The sequence below is a fragment of the Cryptomeria japonica genome, chromosome 10, assembly GCF_030272615.1.
Source record: "Cryptomeria japonica chromosome 10, Sugi_1.0, whole genome shotgun sequence".
NCBI lineage: Eukaryota > Viridiplantae > Streptophyta > Pinopsida > Cupressales > Cupressaceae > Cryptomeria > Cryptomeria japonica.
The window spans coordinates 389,163,048-389,185,843 of record NC_081414.1 but is presented as its reverse complement, the minus strand read 5'-3'; positions in this window follow the sequence as shown (position 1 = coordinate 389,185,843).

Sequence of the window (22,796 nt, the reverse complement as noted above, 5' to 3'; positions counted from 1 at the left end):
GTTTTAGGCTCACTGCCATGGAGCAACAACACCTGATAGACTTATAAGGATAAGGCACACTTCCTTAAGGCAAGATACAAAGACTTGCACAACTGAGGCTCGTTGCTTTAGGGCAAGATAAAAGTTGTTGCTAAAGAACTCACTGTCAATCAACAACAAAGGAAATAGTATAACTAAAATTGAGAAGGATCTCTTGAACATGAAATTATTCTTCAACAACTGGATCAAGCAACCAACATCATGGAAAACATCTCTAATTAATCACCACTATCACAACACACTATCTCACTAAATATATCATCTTCAAAGCTCTGACTTTTGCAATCTCAAATCTGCTTACACATCATTCACATACTCTTCTCATCAATTCATAAATCCATACAACATACTCTCAACTCATACATGCTCACTCCTTTTAAATAAGTGATAGATCATTGAAAAAGTTAATCTAGGGTCGACCAAAACAAAATAAGCCACGTAGACCAAAAACACTCAAAGCGGTCCACTCTAGGAGAATGAGATAATTAAAACACATCACAATACATCCTTCTAAGATGAATCCAATGATCCATACATGCTAGCACATTCACCAAAGATGCTACCAAACATAATGTGTAAAAATAGCAATCAATAAGCCAAAAAACATCCTCCAATGCAAAATACCTTGCGTGGATCTCCACATACCATGGTGAGACCTATAATAACTTCTTAATACATCCTCCAATGCATATATAGACCAATTTAAAATGATCCAACCAAGATAACTCAATCAGACACACTAAAACATAACACAACTGAATGTCCCGAACATAAAAAAACAAAACTTTCTTGCGGAACAAAGAAACCATCATAGAAGCATACTGAGAATATTTGGAGGCCACTGAAGAGTTTTTGGACCAATTCAACAAACACACTTACTGCCAGAGAGGAGATAACCATCTAATCTGAAATACCACAACCAACACCAAAAGTACCAAACTCAACATACAACACAAATCACAACTACAACAACTAAGAGCATATTTGGACAAAAATCAATCCGAATATCCAATTTTGACATCAATGACAACCATACAAGCTCATACTTTTGACATGTTCCTGAGGCAATAATAGGTATTGTAGTGTCGTAGATTGTACACTCCTAATTAGGGTTGTCCAATTGCATGCTTAGGTTAGCACCCGTCTTAGTGTGTCCCACTGCATTTATAAGGTGTTAGGTCCTGGAGATAACTGAGAGGGGGGGGGGGGGAATTAGTTGTCAAATAAATTCAAACCAAAAACAACTTAACCAACTTAATGCTTAATACCGGTAAACCAATCTAATATGTCGGTAGACAATTTTAACATTTAATTGCAACCGGTAAGGATAAATGCATGAAACAAAAGGACAAAGTCATCCACAACACATAACACTAATATTTGTACGTGGAAACCCTGTAAGGGGAAAAACCACACTGGGAAACCTTACCCACAATCATATGATACTACTACAGATAGTAAGTGTATACAAATGGGGTCTACACATGCAGAAAGGCCAAGCACCTAGAGCTCACTGCTCAATCACAAAATGGGAGTCACACTGACTACAATTGGATGGTTAAATCCAATAAGAATGTACTGCTCAAAATATCATCTTCATATGCTGGATTTAGTACCGGTGTAGTTCTGATTGTCTTCACAAAAAACCCTCCTTCAATCTTCAAATGATGTCTGCGTGTATAGCTTTGCTTATTCTCACATATACCTTCACACAATCCTTTTTCACATTCGATCTTACAAATAAGATCTTACATTTATACCATAAGCTAAGACCAATTTTAGTAGGTCGGCTCTACAAGATATTACAATAAAGTTAATTTACATATCAATTAATACCCGATGCAATAACCGATTCAATATGTCGGCTTAATGCATTTACAACAATAATAAGTCATCTCCATAGCGTGCCATGCTGATCTGGAAAAGATAAACCTGCTAGTGTAACCTGGACCTATTTGCCGGTAACAACAAATATGCAAATGCTAATGTACCAATAAACAAAAATCCAAGACAAAGTGTCCACACAATGTCTTCGACATAACCAAGTGTTTTCCATATCAATCCAAGTGCCGATGATCATTATATCTTGCCGGTGTACCAGATACCGGTGACTGTGCATGAGTCACTTGCTTGCCGGTGAATGTTGCTGATTCTCGAAAGTGCCAGAATTGATAAGTGTTTAGTAGGTGTTGACATCAATGACAAAACCATACCAAAATACCAACAATCTCCCCCTTTGGCATTGATGGCAACACAAGATGGAAAAACCATCAAAGTGCCAAAACAAAAATGCCAAATACCAAAAACCAACAATCTTCAAAAAGAGATCATAATCAGAAATCAAAATACAGATACAGAGAGTAATAATCTCTCCCAAACAACAATCTCTCCCCCTGGGAGCAACATGTGTTTTCCTTATGTTTTTCCATACCAATCTCTCCCCCTTTGACATCAAAAGCCAAAGTTCTTACCAAGTCAAGCTCATATACAAAATACCAATCAATTTAGTATACCAACTACTCCCCCTAAGAAGTAGCTTCCCATCAAAGCCAGAGTAAAAGATTTCTCTGTTAATTCTGTCGGTTGATGACAATCATCAACTTCCTAAGTCTCTACCAGTGGGGGTATGACCCCAAGCTAGTCTCTGAGATATCAAAAGTCTCCTTAGGCAGAGGTTTAGTAAAGATATCTGCAATCTGCTCTTTAGTATTCACATAAACCAGTTTTATTTCCTTTGCTTCAACATTTTCCCTTGGAGAATTCAGTTTGATAGAAACATGTTTGATTTTAGAATGTAATACCAGATTCTTAGATATATCAATTGTTGCAGTGTTATCACAATAGATAGTAATAGGTTCCTTGCATTTTACCTTTATGTCTTTCAACATTTCCTTAAGCTATAGTACCTATGTACAGTTAGTTGCTGCTGCAACATATTCTGATTCTATTGTTGATAAAGATGTACAACTTTGTTTCTTACTCAACCAAGAAATTAGTTTGTTTCCAAGAAAGAATGCTCCGCCGGTGGTGCTTTTTCTATCATCCACATCTCCTACCCAATTTGCATCTGTGTATGCACATAATTCAAAGTTTTCATCTCTAGGATACCATAATCCAAGATTTATAGTGCATTGTAAGTACCGGAAAATCCTTTTTACTACCGATTCATGATTTTCTCTAGGATTACTCTGAAATCTTGAAACAATACATACTGCATTCATAATATCAAGTCTGGTTTGTGTCAAATACAGTAAACCTCCTATCATAGATTTGTATCTAGTTGGATTAACAGGTGTAGATTCATCCCTTAGTGATAATTTGTCATTTGTAGTCATAGGTGTGCTTACCGGTTTAGAGTTCTCCATCCCAAATTTCTTTAGTAACTCTTTTAAGTACTTGGACTGACTCAAGAATATACCTTTATCAGTCTGTGAAATCTGCAATCCTAAAAAGAATTTTATTTCTCCAATCATAGACATTTCAAATTCTTGCTGCATTTTGATAGAAAATTCTTTACATAATCCATCTTCTCCTCCAAAGATTATATCATCAACAAATACTTCTATAACCAAGATGTCATCATTAGTCACTTTATAATATAAATTATTGTCTGCATTACCTTTAGAGAAACCAATTTTCAAAAGATACTTATCGAATCTTGCATACCAAGCTCTTGGAGCTTGCTTCAATCCATACAAAGTTTTTCTTAACTTGCAAACCATATCTTTGTTATCTGTCAAAGAAAATCCATCAGGTTGTTCAATGTAAACTTCTTCTTCAAGATCTCCATTAAAAAATGTACATTTAATATCCATTTGATATACTTTGTAGTTCTTATGTGCTGCAAAAGCCAAAAATAATCCGACTGCCTCAATTCTAGCTACTGGTGCAAAGGTTTCATTGTAATCAATTCCTTCTTTCTGAGAATATCCCTTACACACTAGTCTTGCTTTATTTCTGATAACCTTACCATCTTCATTAAGTTTGTTTCTGAAAACCCATTTGGTTCCAATTACATTTTTATCTTTAGGCCGAGGAACTAATGTCCAAGTGTTATTCTTCTCAATTTGTTCTAATTCTTCTTCCATAGCTTTAATCCAGAATTTATCTTCACATGCCTCATTAATAGATGATGGTTCAATTTGAGAAATAAGACATACCTCTTCATTTGCCAATCTTCCTCTTGTCATAACTCCTTTGTACTTGTTTCCAATTATTTGATCTTCAGAGTGATTCAGTCTTACATACCATGGTGTCTTTGTTTGTTGTTGTTCCTTAGTTATAGTGGAATTCTCAGATGATATCGGGGTAACTGGATCTTCATTCTGTACCGGTTGATTCAGAGTAGGTTCATTTGTCAAAATTTCTATTGCCGGTTCAGAGTCTATATACCTTGAAGTTCCTCTGAATTGTTCATCAATTTTTACATTTGTACTTTCAACAATTTTCTGCAATCTTTTGTTAAAACATCTATATGCCTTGCTCTCAGATGAATAACCAAGAAATATTCCTTCATCACTTCTAGGATCAAATTTTCCAATATACTCATCTCTTCTGATATAACATTTACTTCCAAAAATTCTAAAATATTTAAGAGTAGAAGTAATACCAAACCATAGTTCATGAGGGGTCTTACTGGTTTCAGCTTTTATGTGAACTTTGTTGAATGTATAGACCGTTGTGCTGACTGCCTCTCTCCAGTATTCATGTGGTAGGTTTGCTTCTGATAACATACTTCTTGCTACATCCAAGATAGTTCTATTTTTCCTTTCAACAACTCCATTCTGCTGTGGTGTCCAAGGTGCTGATAGTTGTCTTCTGATTCCATTTACTTCACAGAATGTATTAAATTCCTTAGATGTAAATTCTCCTCCTTGATCTGATCTTAGACATTTGATTTTCTTACTGGTTTCATTTTCTACCATTGCTTTGAACAGTTTGAACTTTCCAAGTGCTTCTGATTTTTCTCTGAGAAAAGTAACCCAACACATTCTAGAATAGTCATCAATGATTAGCATGAAATATCTATCACCTTGTAAGCTTTTAGTTCTAGCCGGACCACATAAATCGGTATGAATTAAATCAAGAGCATTATTGGATTTTTCTGGAATACTTTTGAAACTAGCTCTAACTTGTTTTCCAAAGTGACATTCCTTACATACTGTATTGTGAGGTTTGACAATTTTAGGTAAATCTCTAATTGCCTTAATAGTATTGATTTTCATCATGCAATAAAAGTTTACATGACAGAGTCTCTTATGCCATAGCCAACTTTCATCAATATGTGCAATTAAGCATGTCTTTTCACTGTTATTCAAATGAAAGATATTACCTCTAGTCTGATTACCGGTTGCAATTTCCAAACCAGTTCTATTCATGATTTTGCATTTTCCATTTTTGAATTGTAACTAAAATCCTTTCTCAACTAATTGACCAACACTCAAAAGATTATGCTTTAATCTTTCAACATAGTAAACATTGTCAGTGTTATGCTTACCATCAAGAGATATTGTACCCTTACCTTTGATCAAACAAGCTTTGTCATCTCCAAATCTCACTAAGCCTCCATTGTATTCTTGAAGGTTCAAGAATTTACCTTTGTCTCCTGTCATATGATGTGAGCATCCTGAATCAATGATCCACTCATCCTTTACTTCAACTTTACCTGCCAAGGCCTGTTCTATCGGTTGAGCAGTAGGTGTCGGTTGATTTTCTGTTATAGCAACAAAAACCCATCCGTTGTCTATTGGATCCTCATTAGAATCATTAGTCACTCCTTCATCAACAATGTAACAAGATTTGTCTTTATTCTTCTTAAATCTGTATCTCTGATATTTAGGGTTAGGCTTGTGTGTTCTTCTAGCTTCTTCTCTTAGTCTGGCATGTCTATCAGAGCATCTTGAAGCCAAATGACCAATCTTATTGTAGTTAAAACATTTAAAGGGTGCTTTACCTTCATACTTACTTCCAACTGGACCTTTAGGCATTTTCCTTGCAAATAGTGCTTCAAGTTCTTCAAGTTCTTCATGTTCTTCATGTTCTTTCCTGCTTTCTTCAAGTTCTCTTGCATAAAAGGCTTTCCAATCAGATTTGTCAAATGATGACGCAGATTATGTTGATGCTTTAAAGGCTAAATCTATTTTTATAGTAGCAACAGGACCAAATTCTTCAATTTGAAAAGCTGAAAGTTTTCCAATCAATGTATCCCTAGTTACTAATGTATTAGGCATTTTTCATAACTCATTTATAACAGTGACTTTCATTTTATATTCCGGTGGCAATCCTCTTAAAACTTTTGAAACAATTTCATCCTCACTTAAGGTTCCTCCACAACATTTAATACCCAAAACAATCTCATTTACTCTTTCCATAAAAGCAGAAATCCTTTCATCTTCTTCCATTTTCAGATGTTCATACCTGACCTGGAAGCTTTCAAGTTTTGCAATTTTGACTGTGGAATCTCCTTCATTCAGTGTTTCCAAATGATCCCAAATAGCTTTAGCAGTAGACCTATCTGATAGTCCCATGATTTGTTGATCAGATAATGCGCTCAAAAGTACTTCTCTTGCTTTGCAATCATTTTCTTCATCTTTAGTCAAGTTGGGTGTATTGGGCTGACTCAGAGTAGGAGCAGCATAGCCATTCTTTGTAGCATCCCAGATGTCCTTTCCAATGCAATTTAAATGTGTCTCCATTTTGATCTTCCATATGCCATAGTTGGTTCCATCAAGTTTAGGACTGTACTTCCTGAAATAGTTAGTAGACATTGGACCTACTCAAGTTGTTAAACTTCTGCTTAGGTTAGCACCCGTCTTAGTGTGTCCCACTGCATTTATAAGGTGTTAGGTCCTGGAGATAACTAAGAGGGGGGGGGGAATTAGTTGTCAAATAAATTCAAACCAAAAACAACTTAACCAACTTAATGCTTAATACCGGTAAACCAATCTAATATGTCAGTAGACAATTTTAACATTTAATTGCAATACCGGTAAGGATTAATGCATGAAACAAAAGGACAAAGTCGTCCACAACACATAACACTAATATTTGTATGTGGAAACCCTGTAAGGGGAAAAACCATGGTGGGAAACCTTACCGACAATCAGATGATACTACTGCATATAGTAATTGTATACAAATGGGGTCTGCACATGCAGAAAGGCCAAGTGCCTAGAGCTCACTACTCAATCACAAAATGGGAGTCACACTGACTACAATTGGATGGTTAAATCCAATAAGAATGTACTGCTCAAATAGCATCTTCATATGTTGGATTCAGTACCAGTGTAGTTCTGATTGTCTTCACAAAAAGCCCTCCTTCAATCTTCAAATGATGTCTGCGTGTATAGCTTTGCTTATTCTCGCATATACCTTCACACAATCCTTTTTCGCATTCCACACATTCGATCTTACAAATAAGATCTTACATTTATACCATAACCTAAGACCAATTTTAGTAGGTTGGCTCTACAAGATATTACAATAAAATTAATTTACATATCAATTAATACCTGATGCAATAACCAATTCAATATGTCGACTTAATGCATTTACAACAATAATAAGTCATCTCCATAGCATGCCATGCTGATTTGGAAAAGATAAACCTGCCAGTGTAACCTGGACCTATTTGTCGGTAACAACAAATATGCAAATGCTAATGTACGAATAAGAAAAACTCCAAGACAAAGTGTCCACAGGATGTTTTCGACATAACCAAGTGTTTTCCATATCATTCCAAGTGCCAGTGATCATTATATCTTGCTGGTGTACCAGATACTGATGACTGTGCATGAGTCACTTGCTTTCCAGTGAATGTTGCTAATTCTCCAAAGTGCCAGAGTTGATAAGTGTTTAATAGGTGTTGACATCAATGAAAAAACCATACCAAAATACCAACATAAGGTTCCTTTAGGAATTTAATTATTAATTTAATTAAATCTAAAGTCCTCTCTCAACAATTCACATATCATATAATTGGGCCCTTAACCCTAAGAACACCCCTTTTTATTGTACTTTAAGTAATCCTAATAATGTCCTGATTTCAATCTTCAAAGCACATTTCACATACCTAAACACCTTGGATTGACCTACCATGTTGGATTTGACTTTATAATCATGATATATCGCATCCCTAAAAAATTGGAAAATAGTCATCCCAACCAAAATGCTAGCATTTTGGTCTCGTACTTTTTCCCTCAAATTTTGGGAGCTTAATTTGGCGGTAGTATATTTTTCAAATCCTCCTTTGTGTCAATTTTTATTCATTTTAAGTCGACCTAATGGTGATTTTAATTATGAAATCCACATATAAGGCATCCCTCTCAATTCATTTTCAAAATCTAATCATATGCAAACATTATCATCAATTCAAGAGTAGATCCGATTCAAGGAGCAACAAGCTACACCAAGGCACCTTCAACTTATGTTTCAATTATGATTTTATGATGGATTTTGTGTGATTTATCATGTTATTGCATCAATAGATAAAGGTCTTATCCTAAGAACATTGAATCACCTTTTGAAGGTATAATCATCTACATTCAAGCATTTCAACCTTGCCCTCAAAAGGCAAGCTTTTCCATTTTAGTTCAAGTTCAATTTCTATTTTAATTAGGGTTAATTCCAAACCCGGGGTTTAACCTAAGGCAAACCCCTATCCACAACACAATTTCCCTTCTTTTGGTGTGCAAGTGACAGATTTAGGAGCTATGAAGGTAGAACTAGATAAAAGAGACAAAAACAAACAAAATTGGCTTTTGCATAAGTTCCAAAGACCCCCTAGGACTAGGGCGATGGGTGCTCTGGTCCTGCTGAACCAAAATGCTACCATTCAGGTCTCAACAATTTTTTTAGGTACAGGTTCCGATCCTTTTTTCTGCTCAAATCCTAGTTTGCAACTCTGTTTGACTTCTGCAACACTCTATTTTCATCATTTCATTTCAATTTCTCATTGTTTGTTATAGATTTAGCATTTGCAATTCAAAACTTAATTCAAACACAATTTCAACTCAAACAAAAGGGGAAATATGACCTCAATCAACATTCAACCCTCTTCTTAATAGAATTGAGGTTGGATCTATTGAGTTCATCCTCCTTTTAATGTAATGTTTGTGAAAGTTAGGTCATTTCTTAGTTTACAAAGCATAACTTGTGAAACCCTAATTTTTCTTCCATTAAATTTTGGTGAGCCTGACATCTTTCATGCTTACTTTCGATTTATTGTCTCAAATCTGATTTGTATGCATTTTAAAACTCAAATTTGCACCCATAGATTGAATTTACAATTCAGTTACATAAATTTAGAGGTTAAATTCACAAAAACCCTAATTTATAATTCTAAATTAACTTGTGGGTAGCATAATTTTTCAAGTGTGTTTTCAAATTTAGATGTATTCATTTCATAGTTTTATTTAAAATTAAAATTAAAAAAAATCTTGTTTTAAGCATTTTGTGTGTTTGCATGCTCTAGATCATTGTATTGTGATGGTTAGCATTTCTTTTCAAAATGTCAAATTACTCTTTGCAAGACTATCCTGCCTTTAACAATCCATTTGCTTATAATGACTATCCTTTCGAAGAAGTATATAGTAGAGAATAACTTGAGGAGGCTCTTGATGGTTTCCTTTATCCTAAACCTTCTTCTAAACCATCCTTTTACCAAAGGTTAATCAACATAATGTGTAAGCAATTTAGTAGTGATTACCTTGTGATGATAGATGAAACTCTTGCTCCTCTAAATATCCAAAAAATCACAAGGATATTATCATGCATGACAATCCACTTTATGAACCTTTACCTTCTATCAATCCTATTTATGAAGAAGCTTTTGTGATAAAACAAGTTGATGTGGCTAACAATCCTCTTTATCAAGTTTTACCTTGTAGAGATGAGGCCCTAATGAACCATGATAGTTCCTCTCCTAAATATTCTCTTTTTCATGAGGATAATTTGGTGCAAGAAAATATTATTAACACTTCTTTTACAAGTCTTCCTCTTAAAGATGAAGTTTTGACAATTGATGTTAATCTTTATCCTAAAAATAGCCTCTCCCATGAGAATATCTTAGAGCAAGGGGATGATATCATAAACACCTTCCTTAATGTCACTTTAACTTCCATACATGGTACCTCTCCTAGAGAAGAAATGTTGATGGAAATTGATTGACCCTCTCCCAAATTTGGTCCTACCAATGAGGGCACATTGGTGCAAGAAGAGGTAATGAGAACTTCCTTCAAATATCTCCCTCCTAAGGATGGATCTTTGAAGAATGATATTTATTGTAAATGTACCTCCCCACAAGGATCATTTGGTGCAAGCAAATGATATTGTAGCTACCTTTCCTAGTAATACTATATCTTTTCATTTCAATTAATTTCCCACTAGAGTTGAAGTGTTCATGGGTTATGTTTGTCCTTCTTCTAAATCTTGTCTTACCCATAGTGATACTTTGGCGCAAGAGGATGGAATCATTAGTAATTTCCTTAATGATTTTCCTTCTAAAGATGTATCCCTGGAGAACAAAGAGCTTAATCAAGTAAATACCATTCATGTTTCTAGTTATGAGAATCCTAAAACCAAAGAACCTCACAATATCCTAAAAGCTGTGAAATACATATGTGAAAGAGGTGATATGGAAAGACAACTAGAACAAAAATATGGTTTTGAAATACATCACACATTTAATGCTTGTGTCAAAAAGAAAGATCCCAATATTCTTCTCACTTCTCTTTCTTCACCCTCTCACCCTAAGAAACACATCTTATTGAGAAACTCCATAATATTTTAGCTAATATCTCCCTTTGGGATTTGATTCAAACTACCCCTTTATACCATAGTTTGATCCAAGAAATATTTCATAAAGTGGTTCCTCATCCTTCTTCTAAACCAAATGATATTACATTCTTGCAAGATGAATTGCCTTCTATAGAGGTTAAAACTGGAGATGACCCCTTTATGATTAATCCTTGCATTCATGAACAAAATATAAGAGGCACCTTAATTGATAATGGGTCAAAAAATAACATTTGTTGTGTTGACTTATTAGACAAGATAAATTGGGATCATTCTTCTATTCAGCTTGACCCTCTTTGTGTTCATGACTTTGATAATGTTCCTAGAGAGTCACTTGGTATAGTCATATTAGCTATCAAAGTAGGACCCATGACTTTACCTACTCCTATTCATGTCATTCCCAACCATCTTAATTATAACCTTCTTCTAGGTATACCATGGATTCATGATATGGAAGCAATCCCTTCTACTCTTCATTGCACAATAACATTAATATATAACAATGAAATTCACACAATCAAGGATGATCCTAATCCTTATGATTTTGTTCACGATGAAGTAGGATACATTTCTCCTTTTAATAATATGATTCCTTGAACAACACAATCTCCTACCAATGATGCTTCCTTAGCAAAGAATTGGGGTACATTAAAATTTATGCTTTCCAACAAAAGGTATAAAATCCCTCAATCTAAGAATGAAGCCTTGAAGGAGCCTTATGTGTCATTTATCCAATCTTCTTCTAAATCAACTCCCACCTCTCATTCCAATACATGTCTTGATGATGATGGGGGCTCTTTAGACTTTAACACTAATAATAAACCCTCTCCTCTAGACATTTCAACACATATATCTGATTTTACAAATGGATACGATGGACATAGTTTAGGATGTATGCAACACATTTTTGACGGTCATGAGAAATATACATCACACTTTTCCAAAGAAGGTACAAGTTTCCAAAGTCCTCCTTTGTATACATCCCCTCCTCCATTGTCTAATACATCTATATCTTCTTACAGCTTCTCATAAAAACAAGAGAGTATTTTGTATGAGCTTCTTGAAGCCAACTTGATTACTATCCCTTTAAAAACTCAAAGAAATAATCGTAAGAAAAATCAACACAATTGTTCTTTTTGAAAGTATCATCAAATTCATGGCCATTCCATTAATTAATATCATTATTTAGCAGATAAAATTCAACAACTTATTGTAACTGGTACCATTCAAATACTAGATGACAATGAGTTGGACTCCCATCTTATTTATTCTACATAACATTAGTGGTTGTTATGTTGCTCCTCATTATGTGACATTGGTAGCTTACCTATTAGGGGCTCATTGTCATTCATGATGACACAATTTCAAGTGCAATCATACATTGGTGGCAACATAATAGCCTATTTTATATCTTCTCTTGTCTCTATGTTTGGGGGCAAGAATGATTTCCAAAAATCTCTCCTTTTTAAGATTAAACTTTTCCTTTGTGAAGTAGTGTTTTAACTATAAGGATCTCTTATTGATTGTGGAGGTGCATATCCCTATTGAGGATCTCCTTCCTCTTATTGGAACAAGTATCCCTAATAAGGATCTTATCCTTGCCTTATAAGTGGATATCCTTAATTGGACCTCTTCCTTAATATTTAAATCTTATAATAATTCATCAAATTCTTCTCTTTATTGAGTTGTATCTTTTATAATGAACCCTTCTATATTGTGATATGCATCCCTATTAAGGATCTTTTCCTTATTTTAGAAGAGTGTGTCTTTTATAAATTATCTCTCTTTGGTGTCCTTGTCTCCATGCGTGGGGGTCCAATAATACTATTTCAATTGTCTCTCTTTTTCCAAATACTATTTTTTCCTTTGTCGAGTTGCATCTTTCATAATTTGATGTCATTTCTTTCATAGAATTGTCCTTTATACGAGTGCATGTGTGTTATTTATTTAGGATATATTCTTTGTTTTAAATAGCACATCTTTTATGAACAATCTCTCCTTGTGAAAGTGTGCAATCCTAAGAATCCCCTTTTTCCTAAATGTTGGAGAAGGTGTGTATTCTTAGTCCTCTTCTTTTTTCAAAGATCTAATCTTTATAAAGGATCCCTTTACATTTGTTGCTAGATATCTCTTTCCAATTATCTCTTCCTTGTTTAGGGAAATGAAGCCTATTCAAACATCTTTCTTCCTAGCTTGGAATGCATGCATTATTGATTAACAAATATCTCCTTGGTGTTGAAAGTGCGTATCCTTGTTTATCTACCTTAAGACATCAAAATAGGACTATCTTGACATCTTAAGAGGGGAGCATATATGCAACCTCCAAGTTGCATTTTAAACTACCGATTATCAATATGGGATTGTTGCATACTCATGTTTCATCCCTATTTTGTCCATCATTTATGGAATTATTGCATCCTCATGCCTAATCCTCATTATTTATCAACATGGGATTTTTGAGTCCTCATGCTTTATCCTCATTTTATGCATCACTTGTCTTTTATAGGGTGTTCATTCTTGAAACTAGACAAAAAAAAGTCTTACATGAGATGCTTCATGCCCAAAACTAGACAATGGAATATGCAACAAAGTGAGTAGAACTAGAAAAACATAGCTTTACTATTCCAAATCTCCTCCCCAACATGGATCACCTAGCTTGATGCAACTTGGTAGCTTGTGGAATCCATGTTCCTTCTTTCTCTCCCATGAACCCATAACATAACACACATTTTCTAGTGATGGATCATGGTTTCTTATGCTTTCAATTGGTGTGTGTCCTTTTTCTTTCTATAAGTCCACTTCTACTTGTGCAATAACATGCCAAGAATGATATTAGCGGTTGAGACATTTTGATTATCGAGGTCTCTTCAACTAGTTGACTTGGAGCTTTGTGTTTTTAGTACTAACCTTGTTTTCTTTTATTTATACTTGAGGGTTACTTGCATGGATTGATAAAATCCTATGCTTGGGGGCTTGATCATCCCTCAGTATTATCATATCCCTAGTTTTTCTTGCTCTCAAATGCTCTATCTCTTCATTTCTACTTTATTGAGAGTGTGACCATAAGATCATACTTTTCTAAACTGGGGGCTAAATGTAGCATCATAAATTGTACACCCCTAATTAGGGTTTTCCAATTCCAAACTTAGGTTAACATATGTATTAGTGTGTCCCATTGCATTTATAAGGTTCCTTTAGGCATTTGATTATTAATTTAATTAAATCTAAAGTCCTCTCTCAACAATTCACATATCATAAAATTGGGCCCTTGACCCTAAGTGCACCCCTTTTAATTCTATTTTACTTAATCCTAATAATTACGTCTTCAAAGCACATTTTCACATATCTAAATACCTTGGATTGAACTACCATGTTGGATTTGACTTTATGATCACAAAATCTTGCATCCCGAGAAAATTGGAAAAAAGTCGACTGGACAAAAATGCTAGGATTCTGGTTTCGTACTTTTTCCCCCGAATTTCAAGAGCTTAATTTGGAGGTATTATAATGTTCAAATCCCTCTTTGTGTCAATTTTTATCACTTCTAAGTTGGCCTAATGGTGATTTCAATTATGAAATCCCTATATGAGGCATCCCTCTCAATTCATTTTCAAAATCTAATCATATGCAAACATTATCATCAATTCAAGAGTAGATTTGATTCAAGGAGTAGCAAGCTGCATCAAGGCATCTTCAACTTATGTTTCAATTATGATTTCATGATGGAATTTGTGTGATTTATCATTTTATTGCATCAACACATGAAGGTCTTATCCTAAGAACATTGCATCACCTATTGAAGGTATAATCATCTACATTCAAGAATTTCAACCTTGCTCTTAAAAGGCAAGCTTTTTCATTTCAATTCAAGTTAATTATCTTTTTCAATTAGGGTTAATTCCAAACTCAAGGTTTTACCTAAGGCAAACCCCTATCCAAACCACAATTTCCCTTCTTTTGGTGTGTAGGTGATAAATTCGAGAGCCGTGAAGGTAGAAAAGGATAATGGAGACACAAAGAAACAAAATTAGCTTTTGCAAAAGTTCCAAAGACCCCACAAGACCAAAGCAAAATCACAGGACTAAGGCGAATTTGGAGGACCTAGACGATGGGCACTCTGGTCCTTCCAGACTAGAATGGCATTCTAGTCTTGGCATTTTTTCCCAAATTTTTATGTAGACATTTTGATCCTCTTCTTCTACTCAAATCCCAGTTTACAGCTCTGCTTGACTTCCGCAACACTTTGTTTTCATCATTTCATTTCAATTTCTCATTGTTTGTTATAGTTTTAGCATTTGCAATTCAAAACTTAATTCAAACACAATTTCAACTAAAACAAAAGGGGAAATAGGACCTCAACCAACATTCAACCCTCTTCTTAATAGAATTGAGGTTGGATCTATTGAGTTCATCCTCCTTTTATGTAATGTTTGTGAAAGTTAGGCCATTTCCTAGTTTACAAAGCATAACTTGTGAAACCCTAATTTTTCTTCCATTACAAGTTTAATAGTGGGGGATTAGGTAAGCTACCCTCTTAATGAGAAAGGAACACTTTATGGAGTACATGGATATTTGGTCACATATGGATGATTGGGTTTTTTTTTGAGGTTGTCATCTTTTTTTATATGACAATATGCTTCATGAGAATTTTTAAGGAATATATTGAGCACATAGCTTCTAGTTCAAATGTTGCTTCCAAGCACACTAATTTTGATGGCTAGTTGTTCTTTAATGAGATTACCCGAGAAGGTGAGTTTTTCCTTAACTTTTTCAAGGTTACTTGTATGCAAGTCTCTCTAATTACCATACATATAAGCATGATATGCTAAATATGATTGAGAGAAGAAAGATGTGAATACACATTTCCTTGTAGTGTTGGTTGGGATACTTTTGATTGATTGTGATTTGTTGACGATTCCATTCATTTATGTTTCATTATATTTTTGCTTGCATGTTTCATTTAGTTTTGGAATGCACTTCACTTAAATAAAAATGTCCTAATTTGTTGTGATGGCACTGTGTTTTTGGATGATTTGATTGCTTAAAAAATAAAGTGTGAATTAAATCAGGTGTTGAAATAAACAACACAAAATGAAATTAAACAAATTAAATCTATGTTTTTTTTGTTTTATGTCTTTTAATATGTAAATAGAAAAATAAAATTATAATTATTGAATGCAAAAATATTTGTGAATACAATTAATCTTTTTGTTCTTTACACATTTTGGGATGATTTGCATTCAACAAGAATAATTTAAATTGAACATGAATGAACTCAACATGAAATCAATTTAATTATTTATTTTATTTTGTCACTATTTAAAATACACTTCAAATAATGATTATAAAAGAATAAATAAATAGAAATCAATCCAAGTGTTTTCTTAATTAATTCTTATTTAGTTTTTCATTTACAAAAGAAGAGCAAATAACTCATAGCTTTTTGCTTTCTTAATGATGCTAGGAAATAAATGTGAATTTCTTTCATTTCATGACTATTTGTTGTCTAGAGTAATTTGGTGATTGTAATTTCCAAATGTGAAAGGTTGAGTTTAGGATGTATAGATAAATATAGTAATCCCTTAAAATTCAAATTTAGTGGAGGATAGTGAGATTTAGACATGAAAGTTACATTCAAGGATCAAGTAAATGTGAATTATCAAGAAAAAAATAATGTCAAAGTAGTTGCATGCAAGAGTTCACATGCACAATTTCAAATAATAAAATCAATAGTTTGGATAGTAATATAATTCTTTGAGTGATGTAGAATTGCTTGGTCAATGACAAAATTGTCTGGGAAATTTGATTCAAAAGGGAAAAAATTCTCAACTAGAAGTAAAAAGTAGGCTTTTAAAGGTGATAATTAACATCGATCATTAGGAAAATGATCCAAAAACATAAGGGGAAAAAGGGAGTCCTACAAGATAACTAGGCATTCTCATCAATTAGGATCAATAGAGAAAAGATTTTAATCATGCCATGTTAGTTGTGCATTAGGCCATGAGGTCATCATTAGACTTGCCATGTATGCCTGTCCATTTCTAGGAATTTATAATGTAAGGTAAAGTGTGGTTTTCTAGACCTATTTTAATAACTAGACCCAAAGTAGGAAACCCTTTTCTTAAAGACTAGCATATTTATTCTATTGCTTTGTTTGGCAGAGTCATATACTATTCAATTTAACCCAAAATTACATTTTTTGGGATTTTGGATCCCTTGAAATTTTGAATAGGAATTAATTTGTTTGTAAACTAGACTACTACCCTTGGTAAGGTAAAGGTGTTAAGTATCATTTAAAAATTAAACCAAGTTTTTATTTCTTTGAATAGTAATGTAGCATCATAAATTGTGCACCCTTAATTAGGGTTGTACAATTTCACGCTTAGGTTAACACCCGCTTTAGTGTGTTGCATTTCTCATTTTCAAGGTTCCTTTATACATTTAATTATTAATTTAATTAAATCTAAAGTCATCTCTCATCATTCTACACATTATAAAATTGGGCCCTTAACCCTAAGTGCGCCCCTTTTTATTTTATCTTTAATTAATTAATCAAATCCTGATAAGGTCCTATTTCAACTTTCAAGGCCTGATTTCATATATCTAAAAACCTTGAAATTCCACACCAAACTAGGATTAGCTTTGTAATCATGAAACCTTGCATCCCTAAAAAAAACTGGAAAAAAGTTGGTAGGACCATGGTATGGCACCATGGTCCCAACTTTTTCTCCCCGAATTTTGAGATCATGTTTTGGTAGTATTATAATATTTAAATATTGCTTTGAGAAAAATTATATCAATTCTAGGTTGGCCCATGATAAAAAATGAAGTTAGGGTTTTATATATATAACCTTTCCTTTCCTCATTTCAAGGATCCAACAACATTAGCAATTGAAGGAACCTCTTGTGAAGTGAAAGTGAAGGTTTATGTGGAGTCTACAATCCAAAAATCAAGCATTCCTCAAGTCTTCATCAACCTTCTTCATCATCAATCAAAGCTTAGGAGATATTGAAGAATAATAAGGAGATCACCGACTGTTGACTGGCTTGTACCTCTCCCTTAGGGTTTGGTATGGTTTCATGTTATTTTCATATCTCTATGAGAGTTTCACATCACTTATTTTCAGATTTACATTATTTCCTTAGATCCATAATTGCATTTGTAATTTGAAGCATTTACATTTATATTACATTCATTTAGGGTTTTTACTCAAAACATAGGGTAGAACTCTAATTTGCATTCTATCTCTTTAGGATCTTACAAACACATGAGATTCTAGGGTACACACACTTTTCAATATTACATCATCTATTTGTGGAGGTGGAAATCACTAAAACAAGGGGTTTGACTAAGGCAAAACCCTATATAGCCACCCAAACACCATTTTTTCAAGTTCTAATTGCAGGTACATAAATCCGACGGAGCTGTGATCTTCTGAAAAACCAGAATTCACTGTCACAGGACCAGATCCAAAGGAAGGCCCCAGATCCTTGGGATTGGGGTGCCCAACACTCTGGTCCTCTGCATTTCTTAGCAACTTTTGGTAGTTCAAATTTGCAGATCTTCAATTTGTAGTTTCCAGACTTACAACTCAGTGCAGTAATAGGGACTAGAGTGCCCAGTGCCTTGTTCTGGCTCAATCAGGCTCAATTTTTGTTGACAGGTGCACATCTAAGTTTCATTATAGACCTGATTGCAATGCTAGATCTGCTCACATCACACATTTATTCTACATTTTTATCAACTTCCCAATTCTCCGCTCAATCTAGTGTCCTAACTTCCAAGACTAGGGTATATTTGGAACCAGGGCATACCATGCTCTAGGCCCCTTAATTGGGTCCCAAATTGAAGCCTTATAATAGTCATCATTAATGAGTAGGATTTTGGATCCCATGTTGTACTGTTGTGGAAATTCAATTTGATTTTCGATAGACAAGTATAAAAGAAGGTCTACCCCTCTCATTCGAAATCCTAACTAACCAAAATCAAGATCTCAATTACACTCTAGCAAATTCAAGTGAGAAAGAAATTAGTCATTCATCAAGCATTGAAGTAGAAGTGAAGTCAAGTTCAAGCATAGAAGATAGTATTCATGGTTGATGTTTTATAAAGACATCCTACATGAAACCCTAAAAGCTTTATGTGAATACAAACAAAACTTCGTCAAGGTAAACTTTGTGGTTTCAATCATTACATTTTAGATTCAATCTTTCCCTCAAAAGGAAATTACTTTATTTCAGTTTTTCATTACATTTGGCAATTCATTTTCATGGTTAATTCCAAAATTGGGGTTAAACCTAAGGCAAACCCCTATTCCCAACATATTTCCCTTTCTTTTGTGTGTGGGAAATAGGTGCAGAGATGTACTTGAGAAATATGAAAGAGTCGACAGTGACGAACAAGTTCTATTACTTATGACAGAAAATTTGGAGGACCAGGGTGGATCTATGCTACCCGGTCTAAAAAATTAGGTTGAATTTCTAACAACAAGTTCTACACATCTGCTTTTGTCCAAATCCAATTTTGTGGCTTAGTGGGACATATGTAGCTCACTATTTCTATTAGTTTACTTCAATTATTCATGCTTTTACCCTAATTTCACAATTATATTACAATTCAACTTAGAAAGAGGATAATTAACCCTAACCAGTTGAATCCAATCAAAATGTTAGTCTCTTTCTCATTAGGATTGAGCCTAGATCTATTGGGTTCAATCCTCTTTTAATTCAATTTGGTTAATTGGGCTATTTAGTGGATTTACTTATAACCCTAATTCCTAATTTTCCACACATTCCACCTATAAAGAAGACTATGTTATAGCACTAGAGGCATTACCATACTAGAGAAAAGGGTCTAAGGACCTTGAAAAATAAAAACATTTTTGAAGGTTTGATTAATTTTAATATTTATTTATTTTCTATGAGCTTTTCATTTATAAAAGACACAAGTGTATTTTCTTGTGGTGTGTTGGATCTTATTTATTCACATGTATTTGGTCCTATAGATGTTCTTGCCATTGGAAAATCCACATATTATGTTTTATCAATTAATGATTATAGTAGAAAGACACAAGTGTATTTTCTAAAGAATAAATCTAAAGTTTTTAGTTGATTTAAAGAATTTAAAACAATGGTTATGTTGTAGACTATAAAGAAATAAAAATGCTTGGGGATTGATAATGGCAGTGAATTTAATAATATTTTTATAAATATTTTAACATTTTTAGATAAAAGAAAACTTCATATTCTCCATAAAAGAATGGAGTTGTAGATATAATGAATAGGATACATATGGAGAAGGCTAACAATATGCTTAATGGTTCTAGTCTAGAAAAAAGGTTTGGGGTTGATGTTGTTTCCACTACTTGCCACCTAATGAATAGATCTTTTACATTAACTCTTGTTGATAAAACACTTTTGGAGGAATGGTTGAGTTAAAAACCTTCACTAAGACATCTATAGGTTTTTGGTTGTGAAGTGTGTACACATGTGCCAAAGAAGAAGTGAACAATGTTGGGGAATAAAGCTAAGAATTGTATCTTCATTAGGTACAATTATATTGTGAAATGATACATGCTTTAGGATCATGTTGCACAAAATTTAATATATAGTAGAAGTTCTATTTATAGAGAAACTAAGCATTCATGTATTATATTACAACAACAAAAATTAAAGAGAGAGATGTGATTGAAATTTCTTCTATTTGAGATAACCCGCCATAATTAACTCAACAAAATTAACCATTCTTTTTTTCTTGTTTAATTTAATCATTGTGTTTGATTAGATTTCATACTCTGGGCATCCATCCATTTGGATTCGGCATTCATCCATCTGGGATAAGCATCTAACCATACGGGTTAGGCATCAGTCCATATGGGATATAAGATTTCATCTATCCAATACGGGGTAGGCATCGGTCCATATGGGACATAAGATTTCATCTATCCAATACAAGATAGGCATCTATCCAATCAGGATAGGAGGTGCTTTGGCCAAAGACTTAGACTCATCGGGACCATTCGGGTCCTGAGCCACTCACTAAGTACTACACTCTTCTAACAGAAGTGCATCGAGGTCGCCGTCCTTATGAGTAATTAAATAACATAATACAAGCTTGAATTCTGCCTCGGAAATTGGCTTAAAGCCTTAGGAAGTCAAGCGAATCCATACGGAATTCCTTCTAAGTATGCATTGAATTAATTTTTCCAATTTAATTATCTCATCTTTCAAAATAGGATTCTTACTCAATATTTCTTTTACCAAGCCTAGACCCCACCCACGAATGCTTGAGTACGAGGGACAACTCCATCCCAAGACTGCCTACATACCCACTTTAGCACGGGATCAAGGCGTAAAGTATGTAGTTCATTTTCTACTCTATGGTTTGATGTAAACTGATTAGTGGGTACACAACCCTTTCTAGGGTCAATGTCCCAGACAGTTTCTTTGTGGTTGCTACCCACGATGGTAGCGCTTAAGCAAAGGCTCAAGATGGCCTATTGCTTGTGGCCTAAAACAACTAGATCCTAATTCTTATCATGAGCATCAATTTTACAAAAGCATTTCACTCATCATCCCTATAGGGGTTTGCTATAGTTTAACTCAGCGAATGAAAGATCATTTTAGAATTATCTTATTAAATTATCGATCCAAGGGGGATTACTCGCCCCTTGGATTTTAATTTCCAAGTGTCCCTTATTACTCCTTGACGATTTATAGGGGTGATGCCACAAACGTCGTTGATGTAGCTTTATTAGGCATTAAGTGTAGTAGTTCAACATGACAACATTACCCATAAGCGTGACCCAGAGGCACCGTATATACCGAACACTACTATGTTTTGGTTTCCATCTTCCTTTATTTAGTTTTCTAACTATGAGCTATGAAAACATCATACTTGAAAACAACTACTAATTGAATGCGCAAAATTTAATTAATTGAAGTAAGTACTTGAACTATAACTTGCATAACAATGACCATCACGAAGCTTGCATATTAATAATTACATGTGTACTTGCAAGAAAACGTCAATAAATGTAATTAATTTATAAATAATTTGCATGTTATAAGAATAGTGCAACTTGCATGAAAACGTCAATAAACGTAATTAATCTATAAGTAATTTGCATCTTATAAGAATAGTGCAAGTTGCATGAAAACGTCAATAAATGTAATTAGTCTATAAGTAATTTGCATGTTATAAGAATAGTGCAACTTGCATGAAAACATCAATAAATGTAATTAATCTATAAGTAATTTGCATGTTATAAGAATAGTGTAACTTGCGTGCATGATAAAGCAACCCAAAAATAGTGATTAATTTAGGCATTCGATTCAAATCATATTAATGTGAATTAATTGCTAAAGGTCAACTAAGTACCCCAATGGATCTTAAATGGAATGAATAACTCTAATTAAAAGAATTTGATATAATATAATTTACGAATATAGAAATTTACCAAGGATAATTTAATTATGAATTTACTACACAATAATCCCCAATATTTATGAACTTTTCTAAGTTGAAATATAATAACTTAAAATTTATTCTAAGAAAAGAATTTGATAATTCCTAAATTGAAATTTAAACATTTATATTTATATTTAACAAAAAAATTAAATAAAAAAAAACATATATATATATATATATATATATAAAGGAAAAGATAGGCATTTTTTTGTTTAAGGGATAGTCGGGAGTGGGACTCATGGGTCCCATCACCACTGCGGGTTTGCAGAAGCAGGCCCGTAGTGATGAGGGGACCCTGTGGTCCCCTCCACTACCTTGCAGCCACTGCCATGACAGTGACCGCAGGGGAAGTGGAGGGTACCACTTCCCCGGCGGTTACCATAACCGCCTCCCCCATGCACGCCACCCAACATTTTTTGAAACCATTTTTTTGCTAAAATAAAATCGCTTTACAACGTTTAATATATCTTATCATTTGAAATGAATATATATA